The sequence below is a fragment of the Haliotis rufescens genome, unplaced genomic scaffold (assembly GCF_023055435.1).
Source record: "Haliotis rufescens isolate VD_foot unplaced genomic scaffold, xgHalRufe1.0.p SCAF_16, whole genome shotgun sequence".
NCBI lineage: Eukaryota > Metazoa > Mollusca > Gastropoda > Lepetellida > Haliotidae > Haliotis > Haliotis rufescens.
Genome location: NW_025963846.1, coordinates 19,137,976 through 19,162,902, shown reverse-complemented (window position 1 = coordinate 19,162,902; position 24,927 = coordinate 19,137,976). Strand labels below are relative to the sequence as shown.

At 38.9% G+C, this 24,927-nt stretch overlaps 1 protein-coding gene and 1 long non-coding RNA gene across 3 annotated transcripts in view; both read right to left on the bottom strand.

Moving 5' to 3' along the window:
• Nucleotides 1-24,927, bottom strand: part of LOC124121658 (general transcription factor 3C polypeptide 1-like) — a 293,316-nt gene that overhangs the window by 106,302 nt on the left and 162,087 nt on the right. The window lies entirely within an intron of this gene.
• LOC124121693 overlaps nt 1-24,927 on the bottom strand; it is a 176,546-nt gene that overhangs the window by 48,755 nt on the left and 102,864 nt on the right. The window contains exon 3 of the long non-coding RNA XR_007221598.1: nt 15,193-15,240. This is a non-coding gene — a long non-coding RNA (uncharacterized LOC124121693). The remainder of the gene's footprint in view (nt 1-15,192; nt 15,241-24,927) is intronic.

Below are 24,927 nucleotides of genomic sequence, written 5' to 3'. Positions count from 1 at the left end.
TGGCACTATAAAATCGGTATTAGTCCAGACTAGTACAAGCAGCCACGCACACATACACCATACACACATGCATGCACATCACTATGTGAGTGCAATAATCTTGGACACAATGTTAAACCCCATTTCACCTCACCTCACCATGATATAACTATTCATAACCTTACTCCTTTGATAACTGTACTTGTCACCTCTGTGTGTGCCTGTTGTTAACACCTCACTCTATTCACTAATCCAGCTATATCATGGTGGTAAATAATCAAATCTGAACCAGACAATCCAGGGCCTGGCATTATGAGCAACAATCCACATATCAGGGTACGATGACATGCAATCAACCAAGTCACTGAGCCTGGCCACCCAATCAAATAAGTCAAACATACGACCAGCATGGGTTGTAGGAGACCTGTTCTAACCCAGAATTCCTACAGTCACTGTCCTGGGCCCACTTGCACAAAGCGATCTTAGCGCTAAGACCATTATAAGCCTATGTTAAAGTATGGGAGTTACGATCATCTAAGCGCTAGGATCACTTTGTGCAAGTGGACCCTGTTCTTTGAGAGCACCTTGCATACGGAACACAGCTGAAGACGAGGAATACGGTGTCATGCAGATCGAACCATAATGGCAATTTGACAGCAATATACACAGAAATGCCCAACCCGAAATGAGGCAGTTAGGAATAACTGGGCTCATCAAGTTCCATAATTAGTAATTTCCCAGAAATAATTACTAATCACCATCAGCATGATTGATTGAATAGTTTTGAACCCTGGATTAGCAGATACTGACACAAACAAGGGAAGCAACCCTGTAAATTTCACCACTGGGCTACAACATCTAAACAAAGCAGTATCGTTATCTCACAGAAATAATTACTAATCACCATTAGCATGATTGATTGAATAGTTTTGAACCCTACATCAGCAGATACTGATACAAATAAGGGAAGCAACCCTGTAAATTTCACCACTGGGCTACAACATCTCAACAAAGCAGTATCGTTATCTCACAGAAATAATTACTAATCACCATTAGCATGATTGATTGAATAGTTTTGAACCCTACATCAGCAGATACTGATACAAATAAGGGAAGCAACCCTGTAAATTTCACCACTGGGCTACAACATCTCAACAAAGCAGTATCGTTATCTAACACCCACTTCACCATGTTTGTCTACAAGTAAGAGCCTATGAAGCCATCAATCCCTCTCCCTTACCCTGCATCACCATCCAGGACCATGTTTGCAACAGTAGGGGTGACCAACAGCTCTGTAAACAAATTACTGACTGATTTAAACACCAGGGAGGATGATGGAGATACAGATTCAACTTCATGTCAACATCTCGGTGCACACTCATCTCCCATGATGAGCAATCGAAACCTGCTCTCCACTTCGATCCATTCTGATTTGGAAGTACACTGCCTTATCAGTGGGGAAGCACGGTGGATGGACTCAGCCTAAACGAACATGTCATTGGGAAGGGTATCTGCTCATCTCTGATAAACCATGGAGGATATGATTCAGGCACTGTTCATGCCAAAATAGCCGAAATAACTTTGAGGATATCACTGGAAAATCAATCAAAACAGGAGTCTACTCCTGGTGGGGCAGGACAGGCCTACCCTTTCACAACAACTTGGTGTCATCACTATTTGATAGGATTGATAACACGAAACTCTACTCTTGACGGAGATTTCTTATGATTGTGGAAATGGTTTTGTTGCTTTTATAAACCACATGAAACAGATGAGAAACACAGACTGGGGTTTTAAAAGTTTGGTATGTTTTCGCATACTACTACACATAAAGGGTCAAGTCGCTTAATATTGATCGACAAATTTTCAAATATTATTACACTCAATCTTTCAACTCTTATGGGTAATATTAACATACAATCTATGAGGTCATTGCCTAAAGATTTTCTCATAGGCAGTCATCTGTATGATATATATTCATAATTGGCACCCTTATCACCACCCACTTTCTACAAGTGAATAAAGATATTTATGTACTATTCACATAAAATCTGTCATCTAAAATATTACTGATACCTTTGTTGACCATGTCAAGCATAGATTTATCTACACCACTCATAAGAAGGTAAGGACCATCCAATTCTTTCATATAACTATAGTTATATGTCTTGGCATGACAGATTACATTGGGAAAAAATCAGGTGGCTCTTAACTTCTGTTGAGTAGTATAGAATGTTCAAAGATAATGAAGCTATCATAATAAGAATAAATGCAGCACTGCTAGACTAATATATGCCATGGATGCCGTGCTTGTAGGTTAGAGATGGGGGTCAGTGAGTCCACCAGTCATTGGTGGCAGGGATTTATGCTCTAACACTGCATGGGAAATGTTGGTAATATAGAGGACCAACTTCATTAACAGTTTGCGTCGCCTTGACTAGCCGGTCCCATTTTGGATAAGCCTAGAGTTGCTCTGAGCAAATAAACAATGTCCACAGTTACAAGTTCAAGAAATTCAACTGTAATTGGATGGCACACAATCATCTTCTCGAGGCAAGGGCGTTTACTGACTATAAAAGTCCAGTTTCCACCCTTGCCGAACTAGGCTGGTATTATGGAGTTACAATTTGGCTGGACTAGCGACTTTATGCACAGTCCAATTAAAATCGTGCAACGAAATCTAAATCCGATTGGTAAACTGTCATGCAGATTTCGGTCGGTTGCAGGATTTACAAAGCATGTGCACCGCTAACTCGTTGTCAACAGATATTTTCCAAATCTTTTCAAGTTTTTAATCAAGTTGCTCATGCAGTTCGATGCATTTCACGATGTAAGACCCGTTTTATCACAATATAGATCTTGATTATGGATCAGATCATCTTGACTGGGCGCCGCCATTTTGTTTGATACAAATGCAAGTGATACGAGAGGTGGAATCTGATTGGTCCATAGGAGAGGCTCAGAAGGGACATGATTCGTAATAACCACTGGTGGCGCTGCGATCGAGCCCAGGAATTCCAGCCTTGTTCGGCAAGGGTGGAAACTGGACTTTTAAAGTCGGTTAACTCTCTTGCCTCGGGAAGATGGCAGACAATGGAATCAGGTCACATTGCAAGAGTCTGGTTTCTCACCGTTGCACATCAATTTTGCATACGTTGTATCTGCTGTCCTAGGTTTACGGGAGGAAAGGCAAGCTAAAATCATATCTACAGTGTACCGTTATATTACAAATTTTAACTCACAGCATCTCCCACAATGACATTGTATTCTCATACAACACCTGATGGTGACAACACAGGCTGAAGACTCGATGGTTGTTAATTACAGATATTTTACTGATTTTAATCAATAAACTCAGACTCAAAATAATATCTGAAGGCGACAGCAAGTCTATTTCTGCAATCACAATGAGTTTTGGTCCTTTTCTTTTCTTCATTTCTCAAACTAAGTTAATCTGATTTGAATCTGAATCATATTCAATTTCTGGATCTTTTTTCTATTCAATGATACCAAGAGCAATTTCAAACACGAATTTCCATTAATGAGGACAAAAAAAAGTTATATTTAACTTTAAATTTCTTCATAAACATAACCTGTTTGTTTATTTATTATAAAACCTGAAGAGATTGCAAATGTTCACTTGTCTAAAATGAAAAGATTATTCAAATCTGACTGTGGTGACATAATAACAATGAAATAAAATGAAACTCAAGGGGGTTTGACAGTAGGGGTGACTATTGGTCTGGAAATCACTATTGCAATAACTATTGATATTGAAAGAAACTATTGTGATAACTATTGATATTGCAAGAAACTATTGCGATAAATATCAATACTTTTTAGTGTATCATTTTAGATGGATTTTGGGGTTGAATTAAACCTTGGAACTGAAATGTCCTTTGCATGTGAGACTTCCAAACACATGATTTTCCACCAAAGTTGTCACCAACTCCACTTGACTGTCACCCTCCACAATTTTACTTTAAGGAAGACCGGTTACTAAGCATCAAGGGCAGTTAACTCTAATCCTCACTTGGCTTGTTCGCGAGCTTGTTTCAGTGACTCAATCACATGATATGGTAAATACAATCGAAACTATCGATATTCCTAACTGAAATCGACAGTCTTTAGGATAGTTTTTGTCACTTTGAATCTTTATGCATAGATCTAAATATTTGAGTGAGTGAGTATGGTTTTAGCAATATTCCATCAGTATCCCAGCAGGCTACACCAGAAATGAAGATTACACATTGTACCTTTATGGGGAATCGAACCCGACAAGCGAACACTTAAACCACCAGGCTTCTCCACTGCCCCTCTAAATATGTAAAAGATGAGGCAGTTGTCAAGGATGTCAAGGCGAGCAAAACACCTGGTGTCTGAGGCACACCAATCAATATGACAGGACTGCTCTTGTAGCCTAGTCCCCCTTTAAAGGCTGGTTTGTTTCCGGTTGTCACCAGTCTCTATGACTCACAAAAGTATCTAGCTGTCCAACACTGTCACTTAACATTTCATGTACCTGAATTAGAGCCAATTGAATCAAATACATCTCAAGAGGCCTTAAAAATAACACAGTCCACATTCAGCGAGATATTCCAGATATATGTTCAACTGATATTAAGTTAAAATGTCAAAGCTTTACAATTGAAACCAAGCTACTAGACAGCTCCATCAGCCATTGTAAAATATGAACTGATAGGGATAATAATCGCAGGTATTCTTCTACCATTCCTATTTATAAAAATAACGTACATATTTAAGGCTTGAACATATTTAAAACAGCCAAGAAATGTGGTTAGTGGGTGCACTCATTTAAGGATTGACTGTGTATTTATTTCAGTTCAACAAGTTTGCACAACAGTTTTTCGATTCATACCTCAATAAACCCCCAAAAATACACGTCAATAATTATAATTAAATTCGAAAACGAAAACATGTGTAGCGGTTCTTACAAAAGTTTGCACATTGGTTTTTTCGATTCATACCTCAATGAACTGAAAAAATACACACTCAATCCTTATAATTTCATTCAAAAATGAAAACATGTGTTATCTCGATAGCTTATACAAAAACACTTGCATATGTCAAAGCAGACAAAACGGACGAGATTGATAAACATTCCAGGTGTAGGGATACATACTGTGGCATGACAAGAATCAGGTAATTTGTTTATTTATGCACATAACTTGACATGCCACAAAGTCAGTAGCCAATCAACGGAGAGTAGGATCAAAACAAAGTTCAAAAGACCTGTCAATCAAGGCAAGTGGCTAGAGAAGAGCTGCAACATTCAGATGTAACTAACCGGAAGAAATATGTCCAGGAGAAGGTGGCTGTTTCAAATAACATGGTCAGTTAGCCCACAGATTCAAACACCAGTTGCCTGAGAACGGGAAGACACAGTTGGAAAAATGTGGGTTAGAAATGAAAGCCAAAGTTATGAAATCAGGGGAACCCATGCGACCGGGAGAAAAAAAGGCAAGCGAGCCTGCATGTTTGCTATTTCATTCCTTCTCGGCCTTCGATCTCAAAGGGAAGTATGGACAATTAATATGCATGAATGTCGCTAAATGTCTTGTGCATGACAATACACGTGATATGGACAGAAAGGGAATTCATTGGGAAATGAATACAATAACATGTGCCCAATTAAGCTAATCAAAATGCAGGAATTACAATGAACAAAACGAAAATTGAATTATTATACAGTAAACTATGAGGAACCACTAGTTTTGTTTGTAAAAACTGTATTTCATTGTAAGCATGTTGACTGTCAGACATCTTGGATACCGTTGTCATCTGAAATTTCTTTCTTTGACTTCTTTCCACCATCGACAGCAAAGATGTTTGAAACTTAACATCGATGTCTTAAGCTTTCCACTTGGAACATGTGTCTGCTATCGTAATTTTATCAATACCAAATTTCCTCACCCTTTTCATTTCGTATCAAAGACAGAATATATCCACTTCAAAAGCTATAGCCTCATCACTGTTTAACCATTGTTAATTGAGGACAATGTATTAGTATTTAATCCAGGTAATCACTTGCCTTTAATTGTTTATTGCGGCTATGCACAGCCTCACTTCTTGTGCACCCGCAGATGTTGTGAAAGGTTCATTGGTGACAAGTATCCAGCTCAGAGATTAACAGTTCGTCATAAACATCGTGGTTGCCTGAGTACACAGGGGACCACAAAGTAAATTGGTATATTGGTAATTTTGGTATAAGAGTGTTCATTATATCCATCAATTTTATATGATAAAATATACAGCAAATTGACTTGAATTCTTTTTTCATATTTTTTAGTATATCGTAAGCCTTCATTTTTACAAAAGTTTAAACATAAACTATAACAAGTATTTGTCACAGAGTGACGAAATATCCCCCGCCATATACACCATAGTACCAAATATGAAGACAATCCAGCGATTAGTTCTTGAGATATTGTGGCAACACCGTTTTCCAACTCCAAAAACAGATTTGCCTGCTGTGACCTTGAAAATGGGGTCAAGGTCACCAAATCTGACAGGTGTATGCGGTGTCTGTATATACACTATAGTTCCAAATATGAAGACAATCCAGCGATTAGTTCTTGAGATATCGCGGCAACACCGTTTTCTAACTCCAAAAGCAGATTTGCCTGCTGTGACCTTGAAAATGGGGTCAAGGTCACCAAAACCGACTGGTGTCTGCCGTGTCTGTATATACACCATAGTTCCAAATATGAAGACAATCGAGAGGTTTAGTTCTTGAGATATTGCGGCAACACCGTTTTCTAACTCTAAATGCAGATTTGCCTGCTGTGACCTTGAAAATGGGATCAAGGTCACCAAAACCGACTGGTGTCTGCGGAGTCTGTATATACACTATAGTTCCAAATATGAAGACAATCCAGTGTTTAGTTCTTGAGATATCGCGGCAACACCGTTTTCCAACTCCAAAAGCAGATTTGCCTGCTGTGACCTTGAAAATGGGGTCAAGGTCACCAAAACCGACTGGTGTCTGCGGTGTCTGTATATACACCATAGTTCCAAATATGAAGACAATCCAGTGTTTAGTTCTTGAGATATCGCGGCAACACCGTTTTCCAACTCTAAAAGCAGATTTGTCTGCTGTGACCTTGAAAATGGGATCAAGGTCACCAAAACCGACTGGTGTCTGCGGAGTCTGTATATACACCATAGTTCCAAATATGAAGACAATCCAGTGTTTAGTTCTTGAGATATCGCGGCAACACCGTTTTCCAACTCTAAAAGCAGATTTGTCTGCTGTGACCTTGAAAATGGGATCAAGGTCACCAAAACCGACTGGTGTCTGCGGAGTCTGTATATACACAATAGTTCCAAATATGAAGACAATCCAGTGTTTAGTTCTTGAGATATCGCGGCAACAAACAGGTGGGACGTACGGACGGACGTACGGACGGACGGACGGACGTACGGACGGTCGTGAATACTATATCCCCCGCTTCGCGCTTTCGCGCGGCGGGGGATAAATAGAGTTACTTGACTTATGAATAAGTATTTTAAGACACTTGAACCTTCTTTTGGTACAAACATCTATAGTGAATATTGTTACAAAAACATATTCTGCAAAAAAGAACAAAAAGTTTTTTTGCAACATCCCTTTCAACTCAAACCTTATTTCCGTACAAGCATCTAAAGTGAAGAATGTTACAAAGGATATTCATAGAAAAATAAAGAGGTTTTGGCAGCATACCTAACAACTTCAACCTTCTTTCGGTGCAAACATCTAAATTGAAGACTCTTTAAAAATAAAAACAAATAAAAATATTGACTGAAAAAAAATGTTCTCTTGTTCATATATTGCCTCCTAAATCTTGACATACTCACCAAAAAATTCCATGAAACGACATGTAACTTTTCTGAACTAATCTTCCCTAAAAAAGAGACCATTCAAAAATTAACTTTTGCCAAACTAAATTAGTGAGTGAGTGAGTGAGTTTGATTTTACGCCGCTATTAGCAATATTCCAGCAATATCACGACGGGGGACACCAGAAATGGGCTTCACACATTGTACCCATGTCGGGAATCAAACCTGGGTCTTCGGCGTGACGAGTGAAAGCTTTAAACACTAGGCTACCCGACCGCCCCCAAACTAAATTACTTCATCATGACCTAATGCTTTTTACCTTTTACCAGAATTGTTATCTCCACCCCAATATGGGGGAATCTGGCAATTTGTTTCATAATGAGACGTCCATGATAGTCAATTCTGTCAGAGTCCAACATCCATACTTTGATAAAGACTCACATTAGATGGGGAGCAGACATTATAGTGGACATAATATGTCAATGTTTGCATGCTGAAGGTGTATAAAGCATCCATGAGGACAAGGTTATGGGTTTGAAATGCTATACAGTCGCTCATCTTGTCATCAAATTGACTCATTCCCCTTTATTGGACTTTGGGGATTAAAATTCCCCCAAGACTAATTGTATGTTAAGCTTTGTCGTGTTCAGTTTAATGTGCGGAACTAAAGAGAAGCTGCAACTGTAACAATGTGTTGTCATGCTTCAATATTAAATTTTGGTGCTCTTTCTGTGTGAGTGAGTATTGTTTTACGCCGCTTTTAGCAATATTCCAGCAATATCACGGCGGGGGACACCAGAAATGGGCTTCACACATTGTACCCATGTCAGGAATCGAACCCGGGTCTTCGGCGTGACGAGCGAACGCTTTAACCACTAGGCTACCCGACCGCCCTCTTTCTGTGTGAGCTGATGGCGTCATGAGGTCACACATCCCTACACTTTCCTACTCCCTGTATTATGGTATTTGTTTTGTTTGTTGTTTAACGCCGCACTCAGCAATATTCCAGCTATATGATGGCTGTCTGTAAATAATTGAGTCTGGACAAGAAAATCCAGTGATAGATATCATGAGCATCTATCTTTGCAATTGGGATCGATGACGTGAATCAACCAAGAGAGTCTGACCACCCGATCCCATTAGTCACCTCTTACAGCAAGCATGGTTTGCTGAAGACGTTTTCTAACCCGGATCTTGATTGGTCCAATATTATGGTAAATTATGATTAGACTATATAATATTGATTTATGTACGTTCATGTTGAAGTGTTAAGTGAAGTGAAAAATCATTTAATTTCATTCAACTTTTTCATTTGTATCAGTGAGTGAGTGAGTGAGTGAGTGAGTGAGTGAGTGAGTGAGTGAGTGAGTGAGTGAGTGAGTATGGTGTTACTCCACTTTTAGCAATATTCTAGCAAGTATCACCAGGGGGGACACCAGGGCTTCACATATTGTACCAATGTGGGGAATCAAACCCAGGTCCTGGACATAGTCTATCATTTGCCCCTTTAACACAAGAAATCAAACAGTATATGCATGGTGCTCATATACAAAAGATCATAATCAGGTTAAACCTAGGATTCAAACCTATGACCAGCAGATCCTGACATTGTCCAGGGACACAACTCTGCACAGGTCAATGCAGTAACTAAGATGTATGGGCCACCACAATCCCAAGGCAAGCTGGTAGAGATGGCAGGTATGTTTGTTTTGTTTAACACCACACTCAGCAATATTCAAGTTTTATGATGATGGCATGTAAATTATCAGGTCTTGGCCTGAAAATACAGTGAGTGAGTGAGTGAGTTGGGTTTAACGCCGCTTTTACCAAATATTCCAGTTATATCGTGGCGTGTCAGCTTAATGTGGGAGGAAAGCCCGAAGTGATGCAGGTCTCAGATGTTTACCACTTCGGTGAAACCCTTGAGCACGGGTATTGTGCTGACAAACCTAGAAACATAATCGGGGCGATCCGGGATTCAAACCCACTATCATAGGTTTCTGGCGTGCCCAAGGGACACAACTCGGCACAGCGAATCGAGGCGCCTTAGACGACTGGGCCACCCGTGCCCCCCTGAAAATACAGTGATCGATGTTGTGAACAATGATCGATGCCACAGGGTTCTATGACATGTGATCAACCAAGTCATCAAGCCTGGCCACTGATCCATCTGGTTCAATCTTACAACCAGCAAGTTGCTGGGGGACCTATTCTAACCAAGACTCCTAGTGAGCTGCATCAATAAGTATAAAGATACCAACAGCTCATGTCAGAAGATTAGAGTAAAATATGCTGACAAATCCATACAACTGAAGTATGTCAGCAGTATCAATATGATCTTCAGTTGCATCCAGCTGAACCCACAACTACCATCATACATTTTCATCACGATCCTCCACGTCCCCAGACTCCCATCGGTCAACATCATGGCTCGCAATCATGTGACCATTATCTAACAAATGAACAATAGTCGTTGTTCCAGCCTGACCCCTTCCCACAAAATCATCATCATGATTCAAGTATATGTATACAGTAATAGCATAAAAGAACAGACATGGAGATCAAAGATGCGCCTCGTCCCCTGAAAGATGTTGATCATGATCAAGCAATCTCAGATTCTACTGACGGGGACTTTGATGTGGTGGGCGGTGCTACTGCACAGGAAGTGGGATGAAATTATCTACATTCTCTAAAAGCCACAAAAGCCAGAAAATAATGAGCAGATTAATCAAAGATGCCATTTTAGGATGTCTCATATTTGGGTCATTGAGACATTGCGTGCAAAGGTAGAGCTTATAATACACATGGTGGGCGAATGATTCTGGATGTTTTGGGATCATTTGGATTTTCATGAAAGAAAAAAAGAGCAAACATAAAAGAATATTGTGAATGTCTTATTTTCACTGTTTGACATTTTCATAACAGATAGATCAAAGGTCAGGAACACAATCTTGAATTTTTAAACTGTGATGCTTTTTCCCAATTAATTTTGTCTAAGAAAAAAGCAAAAGATTATTTTATTTCAGTTTAGACCTTACTGAAGAGATACAGAAGCTCACCTTCATAAAGTGATATACAACTTGAGGTTCAGGTTCCTGGACATCTTATATGTTTTTTATGCTTTGGGACATTTAAACATAGAAGCAGAGAAATGACTTTATTGCACATCAAGTTAATTGTTTTTGTACAATAAAAGTGTAAAAAAAATTTGATAAACATAAGAAGTTCACTGTGCGATTCCAGCTATAATATCATTAGCATGTGTTTATGTACAGCTATCAAATAGTGTAGGTACCAGGTGACAGTGTTGTATATAATGCTCAAAAAATTACTACACATTTTGGATTTGGCTTATTTATATATATTGAATAAATTCAAATAAAAGAATCTAATTATGTAATTGCATTTCAGAAATGGTACATTCATAGAAAGCACGCATGATTCAAGCATGAACACCAAAAGGAAACTTCAAAGAACTTATTTTTTATTAATCACAACCTTCAACCATTCCAAAATATCATAATTTAAGTTTCTATATATTTAAATTTTCATGAATAAAGTAATACATATATGTTCTTACATGTAATTAATCATTAGTACTGTAGCTCTTAAAATTCTGATCAATTCCCAACCTAATCTTTGATAATTGTCAAGGTGGCTTTGTCCTCTTAACCAAGCCAACCAAAGTCAATACAGTTGGATACCTTGCCAAATAGGTCATGTGCACTCACATTCAGGTGATGTTAAGGTGAGCTAACAATGACAGATGAAACAGATATTCGCGAGAAATTCTTGAGTCGAGCTGATGAATACATTTCTATGTATAAAGAACTGCATATGAAAATTTCTTTTTTTCATCAAAATCCCAATTACACCAAACAGAAACTCCATCTCTATTAAAAAGAAATCCAGTGCAGAGATATAACCTTTGTTCAGTGCCAAAAGATCGAACTCAGTGACAAAGGCCAACACAAACATGTGTTGGTGAGGTTAATCATGACATTGCAGGATCTACTGGTCTACTGGTCTACTGGTCCATGACCTGCTAGGCTCAAAACATGACATCAACATCCGACAGATTCAAGTCAATATCTGGCACAATACCTCAGACATGAGGGTCACAATACCTCAAAACGGAGGGTCTTCAGAGCATGGAGATCAATATGTAATTGCAGTCTTCATCAAATGATCATGTCAGACAAAATACTGAATGACAAAGAAGGAAGAGCTCAATCAAAATCAAACCGAAAATGCTCCATTGACATGGTTACCGACCTGTCAAAATACACCGACCATCACCAATGCTTACGTAGCGTGTCGAGGGAACCATGACTTTCAGAAGAGAAACAAGACAAGGCAATTTATAATCCTTGTGTCACTGGTTAATTCCTGTATCTTCTACTTCCGCACCACAGGGCCACCGGCTTCCATCCGTACATCAATCACTGTCATCACATGCAGCGCTGTGACAATCAATTTCCAGGACGAGAAACAAGGGATCTAACTTGTTGTTTTCCAGTTCATTTACATACTGCTCAGTCTTCCAAGGAAGGAAGTCTGTTCTAACATCTCTGAAGTTCTATATTCGTAATTGATTTGTGTTTTCTGTATCATTGGGTACTCGTGGATGTACAAGTTTCTCCTCCCAGAGGAGGAAACAAGCATGTCTTTGGAAAACTCCATCTGTCATATGAAATATATTGTTTGACAGCATCAGAAAACCAGATTAGCTATGGGCTAGTAACAATTACTAGTTCTGCACAGATAACCAATATCGAAACAAGTCCAGTTTCTAATGATAATCATTTGTGGTATGAACAATGTTGTTTTGCCAAACCAAATCACATCAGGACACCAATTTGCACCCATGAGATAACCAAGATTAAAAAAACACCTACTGCTATTAAATTGGGGTTTTTCGTGGGTTTTTTGTTTGTTTTTTTTGGTTTTTGTTTGGTTTTTGTTTGGTTTTATTTGCTGCTATTTGATTGCTTGTGCTTCCATGCCTTCTGCTTCTGGTCTTCTCTACATTATTATTTAGAAACTCTGTATAACTATGATATCTGATCTGTCCATGCTACAAACATGCCAATAATGTCACAATAAATCCATGCACACTCTATGTATGATACTGAAATGTAAAATATGATGGGAAATGGAATAAAAAAATAATTTAAAAAATAAATTGTTTGTAATTATCTTTGTAATGAAATAGTGTTTCAGTAACCATAAAAAAAGTCAGATTCACATAAAGAAAATTTCATCACCAACTATACCCATTGCAAAAATCCTCAAAAAGCACAAAGCATGTTGTAAAAATAAAAAAAACGAAACACATAATGACGATTCCTGACACAAGGTATGAGTATCATCAGGAAATGTCATCACAAATAGTGTTGCTTACAACAATATTATCACTCACACATACAATAACATTTCTTACACCACGCCATTATCTCTTGTCTTTGATCAAACATGGCCAAATTCTGATCATTTTGTGATATCAGCCAAAGGTCTCTTGCTACATTAAAGATCAATCAGAATGCCAGTTACAATACAGTCTCAATGTTTGGTTGCAGATATCAACAACATGTCTGCCAGTCCCACTGACTAGGATAGAGTTTGCGAGATATTTAACATTGAAAAACTAACAGACACACGGAAAGAGGGCCCTAAAAAATCTTTTTGATGGAAAGGACGTCTTCATGTCCAGGAAAACTGGCAGTAGCTTTGGTTTCTCGACAATACAAGGTATATCCCTTACACATTTTAGTTTTCCTTATGCTGACGTTTGATTGGTCGGTAAAATGTTAATGAAAATCAAGGCTGGATAATTTGAGATTGTGAGAGCCACGGGGATGGATTCAGAGGTTAGAGAAGGTTTACCGAAATGCACGCCCTTGAGATATAGACGATGGCAAATGCCATGTCCCATACAAAAGATAGTAATATTATATGATGCGTTCCGTATCTCTTGGTAATAAACTGATTTTACTGTAATTCTCAAAATCCTCTAGACATGTATTCCTCAGAACATACATTGTTATTTGCACAGATCTGAAGTCTTCCACAAGAAACAGCAAGAACAAATTATTGACCTTTCTTCCACACTATTTCTTAGAATGTAAAGTTTTCCTTCAACAAACAGCAAGAAGAAATCATGAAACTTTTTTCATGCTATTTCTCTGAACTTTCTATTTCTCTAAAGTTTTATTTCTTGTTTAGTGGACAAACCAAACAGATTTTGCAGAGGAAAAAAAAGAGAAGGAAATTTGAAAAGCTAAATTTCAAAGAAAGTAAGCTGACGTCATACGAGTTGGTCTTGCTTGAAATTATTATCTTTTCCAAGCTTCCGATTTTCCAGGAATGAACCGATATTTGAGTGTGTGTAATAATTAGAGAAAAACCTATAAGAATTACAGATTGAGGATCCCAACTCTTTCAATTTTGTAATGTGGACTTTCAGCATTGATATACAAGGGGGAAATACTTAGCAATTTCTCAGAGCTTATATGTCAATCATCATACCCATTTTGCACAAGAAAATGTTGGAAATTGCACATTTCCCAATCACAAGTCTGAATCAGCTCAGTCGATCTATTGTTGGAAGACATCATGTCAAGTCTTCTATGATCAATGAATGATATAAATTTCAAATGTTGGTGACAATGCACTGCTGACATCATTTGGATAAGGGCTGCTAGGTAAACAATTGAACAAGTGTCATGAGCCAGCCAATCAGTGTGAAGTAAAACTAATCATGCTCAGAGATTTACTGAGAATAATTCCAATGATGTCCCCATGAATAATAATTATTCTTGCTTTAAACCACATCAGCAACTTTGCAACTATTCACAACAACTAAGTCAATCTGTGATACAGGATTGGAGCAGGTCATCAAGTTTTATAATCCATTACTATGCTACTCAAAACGCCGCTTAATGTGGGAGGAAAGCCTGAAGTGATGCAGGTCTCAGACGTTTACCACTTTGGTGAAACCCACGAACACGGGTATGGTGCTGACAAACCTAGAAACATAATCGGGGCGAACCGGGATTCGAACCCACTATCATAGGTTTCTGGCGTGCCAAAGGGACGCAGCTCTGCACAGCGAATCGCTGCGCCTTGGACGACTGGGCCACCCGTGCCCCGCTACTCAAAAGAAATTAAGGACCATCTAAATCTTTCATATTACAATAGTCAAACTGTCAAGACATGACAGATTAACTACAGTCAATATGAAAAAAATTGAGTGGTCCTGAACTTCTTTGGAGTAGTATATTACTGAAGACATACGCCATATTCATAATCAACCTTACTCCAGAAAAAACAAAAATAAGCTGGAAAAGCCTGGTATATACCAATTCAACTTACCATGTATCTGGACAGGGGATTTCTTCAGAAAACCACAGAACATGAAATCTGAAACAGATATATAATTAACACATAAACAATGTGCTAAATAAGTTCTATAATTGAATTATGATCTAATGTTAATACATAACAGTAACGGAAGCCACTATGGATGATCTAAATGATCTGCCATTTTCAACAGTACATGCATGTCTCTTATGTCAGATATCATGTCCTGGAGAGTGAGTGAGTGAGTGAATATGGTTTTACGCCGCTTTTAGCAATATTCCAGCAATATCACGGCGGGGGACACCAGAAATGGGCTTCACACATTGTACCCATGTCGGGAATCGAACCCGGGTCTTCGGCGTGACGAGCGAACGCTTTAACCACTAGGCTACCCGACCGCCCCTGTCCTGGAGAGCAGAAGGTTGGTGGTTCCATCTCTGTCTGTGTCATGTCAAGAGATGCTACAAGATTGTACTTGTTGTTACCCTTCTTGGAGCTTGGCATAAAGTGCTAAAACAAGGACTGGTCAGCTCGGAGTCAGTATACTGTGTCTGAGTGGAGTAGCAATGTTTAACTTTGCATGGTATCTCAGTGTGCTAACACTATAAAACAACAATTAGTCCGGACAAGTGCAAGCAGCCATCATTTGAAGTAAAAGTTTCACAAAAACTACTGTTGAAACAAACTGATCAAATTACAGCATATTTTCAATCATACATTTAAATTTTTAATCTTCAATATAAGAAAGACATTTGTTACTACTAAACATACAGAAAATTATATTACATTTTGAACAATAACAATTTGGTGAGAGACACAAAAGGTTTTTCAATATTGGCTGCTGTGGTGGCCACACTGAAAATCAATGATGAAACCCTTGAACAAACTGGGGTTGTCACTATTTGGTGGAAAAAAGCATGTTTAGTTTCAGCTTAACTGATCCTGGGGTTTCTGAGGAAATGATGCTAACAACACACAATGGACAACTTTCAGTCAAGTTAAAAATATATATTATATTCTTATCATTAATTCTTTTAAACAAGCTATCAAAGAATCTGTGTATATTAACAGTATTGTTTGAATGTACATGGGGACAATAAAATAATTGAGACAGGTGGAGCTGAAATCTGATAACTCATTTGTCCTTGCCTAATGGGATGATAATGGGCACACGTCACAGGTACCAGACAGACATAAAGTTGACATCTAACCTGCGATAGTGGATCTCACATCACATCCTCACTGAACACATCTATCACTGCTTGGAGAATATTAATAACATGACAACAAATGTACATAGTGTTAACGTTTCTTATAAAAAGGCCTTTTTCAAATATTTGTATGTTTTGCCCAAAAGAAATTATCAAAGAAGAAACAATTCAAGATTTCAAGTCGTGACACCGAATATTTGAAACAGTTGAAACACAAAGCTGACTTCAACTGGGCAATATAATACTGCGTGATAGTGTTATAATGCATGTGTCACACCTTTCTTCAGTTCTGGTGATGAAAACTTTACAGTTCTTTGCACTTTGTTGTAAACAAGTTTAAATTCTTTTGATTCCAGAGATATTGGTCCCTTGAGTATTTGTCTTATCCAGAATTGATATGATTTCCCGAGGAGTATTTATTCAATGGACCATTATGATTTTGTCTTAGATCTTTCTTTCAAAATTAATGACATAAAACATTTTTGGACCTTAATAATCATATTAAATCCAGGAAATTTGAAGTGTAATGCAATACCAAATCTTAAACTCGAGGAACCAGAGAGTTGACTGTAAGCACTGCTGGTCCATGCTATTTGAAATTTAATTATTACAAATGCCACTACTGATTGATCAGATACAGGGTTTAACTATCGTTCAGCAATCCTATTGCTCATACTGTCCATGGGAGCAGATGAAAAAGAAATTGGAAATTGTTATTTGCACAGAAGTTGATGGTATAGATCTCCTTACCAAAGTAGATCGGATATCCATGATATGTCTGTTCCTGCTTCTCTGTTCCTGTTAAGTGAGGTTAGGTGAAATTGAGTTTTAATGTCGTGTGAAATTTTGTATCATTTAGGCTTAAAAAAATAAAAGAATTGGTTCTCAGGCAATGGTTTTTGAAAATATAGTGAGGGCGGGCGGTGTCTTTTTTTCTTTTTTTCTTTAATTTTTTTGGGGGGGCGTGTTCAAACTAGTATGTAACCAATAAACAGTTGTGTAATCAATCAACAATTGTGTACAATCAATCTAGGAAAGGGTCTCTCTACATTAATGTATTCCTTGGTGTGTGTAAAATACTGGAATACAGTATTTGATTACCGTTGGACATGGAATATTTACAGATTTAAAAAAAATAAATTTAAATGGAAATAGAAATGAAATGTGCAGTGAACTTTATGATGATGTGGGTGGTGCCTGAGAACCAAGACTATTTTTTTTTAAGCCTTATAGATAGCAACATGTGTGTATGCGTGTGCATCCGTTTGTACTAGTCTGGACTTATCCCAGTTCCTTAGTGCTCCACTCAGACAGTATTATTATTGACTCCGAGCTGGCCAGTCTTTGTTTTATCCCCTTAATGCCGAGCACCAGGCAGGGCAACAACAAGTTCCGTGGCCTCTCACTGTTAAGGGCAGATGTAATGAAGTTTCCTTCAAAATAGATACGGCCGGTGGTGTAGCCTAGTTGTTAAAGAATTCGCTGTCAAAGGCCGTCTGGCAATGATTCTGCTAAAATATTGCTAAAAGCAGGGTTAAACAAAACTCCCTCACTCACTCAGAATAGATAACAGAAACATCTGCTTTACTGGTAGAACAGAGAAATCTTTTCAAATATATATACAGTTAACTATGTTTAAACAAACATGCTCATAATGTACTGATGGATATAACAAACTGTTGTTTTTTTGTCCTGTCCATTTGCTGTATAAATGCTTATAACCAACTACTGTTATAATGAACTAAAATTAGTGGTTCCTTTGAGTTCATAATAACCACAGTTTACCGTACTCTCACAAAATAAGTCTTAATAAATATGGAGCTTTAGAGATCTTTGGGTAAGATTATGCTTACCATAGATACTTCAAAGACCTTTAAATCTCTTTCTATTCACACATGATACACATTTATTACTTGCCCATGAATAGATCACCCATTTAATAAACATACAACTGTATTAAACATTGTGTAATACCAAAGCGCGTGCTCATGAACTGCAGGAACATGTTTCATGAACAGATATAGCAAGCTTTCAACATCCCTTGGCTTAGTCAACCACATTGCATGTGGAGATGATAGATCACTGAGAGGAACTTATGCACACTCAATGACTCCAGCAACCCTGTTGCTAGGCTGACATCACGTGGCATTGTTTCGCCTTGCAACAAAATTCCACAAATTACATCATTAGTGTATTGTCAGTGATTGTTAACTTTGTAGTGCAGGGCCCCGTTCTACAAGGTGATCGTACTGTAGTGCAAGGACAGTCGTAAGTCTATGTTAAAGTATGTGAGTTACGATAACCTTAGCGCTACAATAACTTTGTGGAACGGAGGCCTGAGTTCTAAAGGTGGCCGGGTTGTTGTATGGTATTAAATGTGTCAACTTTTGATGTAATTGAAGTATTACTCTGTTCCAATTCAATTGTATTATGCTGTGGATCATGCAGGTGTCTGCCTATTCACACACCACAGTTAAATTCTAAAAAAGTTATGAATGGAAAGTTATAAATAAAATACTAATGTAATACCAATTTTATGAAACTTGTGAATAGCTCTAGTATCTGACCTGCTTTCACTCGACGGTTACCAGAACTATTCACTCGTTACATAAAATCAGTATTACACAGGAGCTTGTTTAATATTCCATATATACACACTATGAAGCCTATACCACTTGACATCTAATATTAAACAAAAGGTGTTTGCAACAACAGCTAGAAGCAACCCCTTCACAACATTTCCTTCAAATCCCCCAATGATAACTCAGCACCCTGCACTTCCAGTTCTATGACATTATTTCCACTTTGGGGAAACGCAAGAACTACAGACCATGCTCCAATCAGAGAGAACCATGCCTGAAGCTGGCCGAATAAGAAAGATGTATGTACTTTCTTAGCTCATAAAGGTTCTTGCATCTTTACGTCTGTAAGTCAACCCTACTTCATTGACCCTTCACATTGACATGACATGTGCTAATAGAAATCCCTAGGGCCATTTGAAAGAAGTCAATGGAAGGATATCCTCCACTATCAATAATCATGTGAAAGGCAACTGGTATAAATCAGACAGCAGCAGTCAAATTCGGACAACTTTTTCACAAATGTCACGTTTTCCCTGTTGGGATTTGTTGAGAATTCTTAATCAAGGCTTAAACCTTACTTTTTATGTAAAGAATTCCAGATACAAACAAAAAATGATTTTGGTCAATTCCTAATGGCAATGCAGGAGTGAGTGAGTTGGGTATGACGCCACTTTGAACAGTATTCCTGTTCTATCTTGGCAGGAGGAGTCTCAAGTGAGTGATGCAGGTCTCAAACGTTTACCGCTTTGTTGAAACCCATGAGCATGGTATAGTGCTGACAAACCTACAAACATAATCAGGGTGAACACGGAGTCAAAGCCATAATCATAGTTTCCTGTCATGCCCAAGGGATGCAACTCTGCACAGCGAAGTGAGCGCATGTGATGACAAAGGACACCTTTGCTTCCAGCATGGCATGAATGAGAGGATGATGCATGATCAGTGAATGTATGAAAGCATGAATGAGTACTGAAGGTGTATCTCTATGAATGACTAATGAGTGGCCATGGATGCATGAGTTAGTGAGTGAGTTGCTTTTAACGCCGCTTTGAGCAGTTTTTCAGTTATATATGTCATGCGGGAAGAAGGCCTAAAATAATGCAGGTGTTACACGTTTGGTAAATCCCATGACCACAGGTTGGTGCTGACAAACCTAGAAACAAATCTGGAATTCCAACTCATGATCAAAGGTTTCTGGCACAGCAAATTATGGTACCTTCGACAACTTGGAGTGAGTGAGTGAGTGAGTGAGTGAGTGAGTGAGTGAGTGAGTGAGGGAGTGAGTGAGTGAGTGAGTGAGTGAGTGAGTGAGTGAGTGAGTGAGTGGTCTAGAAGGGTCTAGAAATCCTTAAGAGTGAATGAGCAACGAGCGTGCACTCATGCCTATACTGACTGACACAGTACATTGAATCCGGTGAGACAAGGCTGTCCTCCAAGAATAACACCACTTGACAAGACACATTTTTGGTGTCATCTGATGCACCAAATGACAGCTCCACACACAAGTCCATTAGGAAAGTCCGCTAGCTGCCTACGTGTCCAGACCGGACACTCCTGTCATTCTTCCTCCCACATGGCTTCTGACAGTCCTTCACAGGATGACCACAATGACCCTCCAGAGAATCAAAATGTGTCTCCATGATCATCCACCCCCACCATAGTGACATCTCAAGAGGCCATTTGTCTAAACTATTCACCTACAGATATGAGCTGTAGCAAGTAAATTAGTCCAAAATGCTAATCAGTCTCCAGTTGGCCATTTTAAGAGGTCTTAATGTTATAAGAGAAGCACAGGTCCTGCATTTCGCGAGTCATCACATCCTGATAATGTCTCAACAAGTTCTTGCCATTTTGCTGTTCGTGCATCGGACTTTACATCGGTCTACCACATGAAATATGAGTATGAATGAATGGATTATAGGTGATTCTTGTCCCCCAGGCCTGTCTTACAGCTTCATCACATTACTAATGAGTCACATGTGACCAAGTGTTTATATTAATTTGCGATTTCTAGCCTTAGAGAGATCCTGTTTCTTGTAAAAGACACCCTTAGGCAACCCCTTTCCTTCTAACTGACCAAAATATGGATGGATGGAACACGTGTTGACATAATTATCTTTAATTTCAATATCATTGTGTTGGTGGTCGTTGTGGTGCCTAGTAATTATCTTCAGGAAAAGAGAAATAGAAAGATAGGATCGGCTGGCAGCTTTCGTGTTCTGAGCTGTTACTGAATAGGAGTTACAATGAAAAACAGCAACATGCAGCACAATAAACTGGTAGGTAGAAAATATTGAGTTGCATTCTGTTCAAAATCAATATTACAGTAACCTGTACAGGGATTTACTTGGGTCCATCTATTTTTGTGTCCAGGGATCACTCAATAATACTTTGTGGGGTGCAAGGGATGAACATGGCAGTTCCAGGTTGGTGACATGGGTCACACTACACTTGATTTCAAGGAAGGATATTGATGACATGTCAGTGCACATGTTCACAAGCCGTAAATCAATTACAGAAGAAAATCAACCATTTATACTCTGACTGAACCTTGAAGAGACAGGACGTCGACCGTTCTGAAGCTTTGTTAGCAAACAATAGCCGAAAAAACCCTAGCTTACTTTGATCTAATCGCTTTATTCCACGACACAATGTTCTGCCCCTGTAACCACAGCGTGGATGTAGGCTTATCACCAGTGATAGAAACTAACAGTTTTAGTCCACTAGTCCTTATAATGTAACATATTGCTAAACCCATGTGAGGTGCATGACAATATTGCTATACATATTAAAATGACTGTATCGCTAGCTCTCCGTAGGGATTCGATGACAGCACAAGAAGGATATGTACGCAAATGGAGGTAGCTTTCACGTTTTAGGATATTTTCCCAATGAAAGTTATGTTTATTTAAATGTGTAGACTCGTCCAAAATTAAGATGAGACTATGTGACAGAGGTACTCTGCTGACCGCTAGGAAATGTGGGTAGGAGAGTGATTGGCTTCATCCGACCAGGGATATCTATGTTGTAATCTAGGCTTTGATACACACTGGCTTATTCTAATCAAGCTGGCAATAAGTATTTTGAAACTCATCTGTAAGAAAAACACACAAGTTTCTCTGCAAATTGCCAAAAACAATACTGCAGAGTGTTCTAATCAAGCTGGCAATAAGTATTTTGAAACTCATCTGTAAGAAAAACACACAAGTTTCTCTGCAAATTGCCAAAAACAATACTGCAGAGTGAGTGAGTGAGTGAGTGAGTGAGTGAGTGAGTGAGTGAGTGAGTGAGTGAGTGAGTGAGTGAGTGAGTGAGTGAGTGAGTGAGTGAGTGAGTGAGTGAGTGAGCGAGCGAGTGAGCATGAAGGGTCTAGAAAATCTTAAGAGTGAATGAGCAACAAGTGTGCCCTGATGCCTAGACTGACTGATACAGTATAAAAGTATACATTGAATCCGGTGGGACAAGGCTGTCCTCCAAGAATAACACCACTTGACAAGACACATTTTTGGTGTCATCTGATGCACCAAATGACAGCTCCACACACAAGTCCATTAGGAAAGTCCGCTAGCTGCCTACGTGTCCAGACCGGACACTCCTGTCATTCTTCCTCCCACATGGCTTCTGACAGTCCTTCACAGGATGACCACAATGACCCTCCAGAGAATCAAAATGTGTCTCCATGATCATCCACCCCCACCATAGTGACATCTCAAGAGGCCATTTGTCTAAACTATTCACCTACAGATATGAGCTGTAGCAAGTAAATTAGTCCAAAATGCTAATCAGTCTCCAGTTGGCCATTTTAAGAGGTCTTAATGTTATAAAAGAAGCACAGGTCCTGCATTTCGCGAGTCATCACATCCTGATAATGTCTCAACAGGTGCTTGCCATTTTGCTGTTCGTGCATCGGACTTTACATCGGTCTACCACATGAAATATGAGTATGAATGAATGGATTATAGGTGATTCTTGTCCCCCAGGCCTGTCTTACAGCTTCATCACATTACTAATGAGTCACATGTGACCAAGTGTTTATATTAATTTGCGATTTCTAGCCTTAGAGAGATCCTGTTTCTTGTAAAAGACACCCTTAGGCAACCCCTTTCCTTCTAACTGACCAAAATATGGATGGATGGAACACGTGTTGACATAATTATCCTTAATTTCAATATCATTGTGTTGGTGGTCGTTGTGGTGCTTACTAATTATCTTCAGGAAAAGAGAAACAGAAAGATAGGATCGGCTTGCAGCTTTCGTGTTCTGAGCTGTTACTGAATGGGAGTTACAATGAAAAACAGCAACATACGGCACAATAAACTGGTATGTAGAAAATATTGAGTTAAATTCTGTTCAAAATCAATATTACAGTAACCTGTACGGGGATTTACTTGGGTCCATCTATTCTTGTGTCCAGGGAACACTCAGTAATATTTTGTGGGGTGCAAGGTATGAACATGGCAGTTCCAGGCTGGTGACATGGGTCACACTTCACTTGATTTCAAGGAAGGATATTGATGACATGTCAATGCACATGTTCACAAGCCGTAAATCAATTACAGAAGAAAATCAACCATTTATACTCTGACTGAACCTTGAAGAGACAGGACGTCGACCGTTCTGAAGCTTTGTTAGCAAACAATAGCCGAAAAAACCCTAGCTTACTTTGATCTAATCGCTTTATTCCACGACACAATGTTCTGCCCCTGTAACCACAGCGTGGATGTAGGCTTATCACCAGTGATAGAAACTAATAAAATGACTGTATCGCTAGCTCTCCGTAGGGATTCGATGACAGCACAAGAAGGATATGTATGCAAATGGAGGTAGCTTTCACGTTTTAGGATATTTTCCCAATGAAAGTTATGTTTATTTAAATGTGTAGACTCGTCCAAAATTAAGATGAGACTATGTGACAGAGGTACTCTACTGACTGCTAGGAAATATGGGTAGGAGAGTGATTGGCTTCATCCGAACAGGGATATCTATGTTGTAATCTAGGCTTTGATACACACTGGCTTATTCTAATCAAGCTGGCAATAAGTATTTTGAAACTCATCTGTAAGAAAAACACACAAGTTTCTCTGCAAATTGCCAAAAACAATACTGCAGAGTGAGTGAGTGAGTGAGTGAGTGAGTGAGTGAGTGAGTGAGTGAGTGAGTGAGTGAGTGAGTGAGTGAGTGAGTGAGTGAGTGATTGATTGATTGATTGATTGATTGATTGATTGATTGTTTGTTTGTTTGTTTGTTTGTTTGTTTAACGCCGCATTCAGCAATATTCCAGCTATATGACGGCGGTCTGCAAAACAATCGAGTCTGGACCAGACAATCCAGTGATTGACATCATGAGCATCAATCCACGCAATTGGGATCGATGACATGTATCAACCAAGTCAGCAAACCTGACCACCCGATCCCGTTAGTCGCCTCTTATGACAAGCAGAGTGAATGAGTGAGTGAGTGAGTGAGTGAGTGAGTGAGTGAGTATGGTTTTACAGCGCTTTTAGCAATAATCCAGAAATATCAGCAGAGAAATGGGCTTCACACACTGTACCCATATGGGGAATCGAACCTGGGTCTTCAGCGTGATGAGCGAATGCCTTCTTCACCAACAGGCTACCCACCTGCCCCTACTGGGATAGAAATGTCATTTACATGCAGCATGCAATCTACAACTTGTATTACTTTTAATGATTCAAACAACCACATGGGACTCACCCATGTAAATTATTTGCATCCTTTCTCATTTGTATACATAAAGGATGCAGTGTTTGCATCCAGCAACACCCTGCTGGTGTACAAGTACTGTCAATCCCCAATACAGTTAATTTGATTTGATGTAAACATATTTTATTCACAAAAAGTGAATGGGATTGGGTACAAGCTAAACAACTAAGGACACCAGCTCCCAATACAGTTGCTACACTGGAACCCATCTACCCAAGTATGTGAGTTAG